This window comes from Orycteropus afer, unplaced genomic scaffold (assembly GCF_000298275.1).
Source record: "Orycteropus afer afer isolate SDZICR_OR568_19922 unplaced genomic scaffold, OryAfe1.0 scaffold00170, whole genome shotgun sequence".
NCBI classification, from domain to species: Eukaryota; Metazoa; Chordata; class Mammalia; order Tubulidentata; family Orycteropodidae; genus Orycteropus; species Orycteropus afer.
The window spans coordinates 4544703-4546144 of NW_006921757.1; positions in this window are offsets into that span (position 1 = coordinate 4544703).

A 1442-nucleotide genomic window follows, 5' to 3' on the forward strand; every position below is an offset into this window, starting at 1 on the left:
TTTTTTAGTATCTCAAGTGCATTGAAATCTCTATATCCAATGCCTATCTACCAAGTTTACATTTCATTCTCTCTCACATTTTGTTTGAAACCTAATACATTATTTCATTATTTTATGAAACATTTGAAATACAACTAATCTGCAAGCTGCATAGTCTGATTTAATGAAAAAATCTGAATCATGTGTTTTCAGAATGCAGATTTATTACTTTCCAGTATAGAAAAAGAAATCTAACTGCAAACTAAGACAACAACAAAATCTACATACATAAAAATCTGTGTGAATGTTCTGTAAGGTCAGATACTTAGGAACAACTAGCTCCAATTCTGGTTTCCTCACGTAAATGGAAATAATGTGAGATTTTTGTCATGAGCCAAGACCATGCTCTTATCATTTGGTCTTCAAGATGGAATATATATTTAGTGGAATAGCATAGTTACGTTTACTGTTATTATCTCTAAAAATGTCAGGTTATTTTTTCTCTCAGTCCTCAAAGGTTTCCCAATGTTCCATGTATTTCTGGCTGGGAAATAAAACAACTATACAAACCATAATAATGAAAGAAATCTGTGCCATGTGATTTCACTTATTTCTTCCTTCAGTCAAAGACTCCTGGGACTTTTAGGTCCACCTGACAGCAGTCCTCAAAATGGGAAGTTTGTATAGATACTAAAAACAGCCCTAGAAATGTTGATTCCAGTCAATTAATCATAAAGTTAAGGCCTAAAGAATTGTAAATAACCACTGGAAGGAAAATAAAATTGATTTACAATGTCGTAAAATATAGGATGGGTGTATTAGCCAGGAATTGCATTCAACAGACTCCTGAACAGTGGCTTAATACATCAAGTCCAGCAGTAGGAACTGCAGAGGTTGTGCGATAGCTTCCTGATACATGCTGAGACTCAGTTTCCTGCCATCTTTCTCCTCCTTCATACATGACTTCTGTCCTCAAGTTTACCTCACAGGTACAAGATGGTTTGGGAGCTGCTACCCATCATCAACATTCCAAGCAAGAAGAAGAAAATGAGCTTTCTTAGATGCTTCATCCAACTTTTATTTATATTTGATAGCAAACCTTACCTATGCAAGAGAGACCAAGATTTGTTATTATTGTCTAATTACATTGTCATTCCAAACAACTTAAGTCATACCATATCAACAGGTCCTTTTTCCTACATCTTTTTTAATTTCCTTTCTAGTCTTTCACTAACATATGAGTTCCAGGTGTTTGTTCAGAGTGAGATTTATTAATTAGTGTTGGAGAAAGGTTGTTGTTGCTGTTGTTACGTGCCATCGAGTCGGACCCGACTCATAGCCACCCTTCCTTGGGTTTCTGAGGCAGTATCACTACGGAAGTAGATTGCCCCATCGTCCTTCCAAGGAGTGGCTGGTGGGTTTGAACTGCCAGCCTTCTGGTTAGCAGTCAAGTGCCTTAGCCA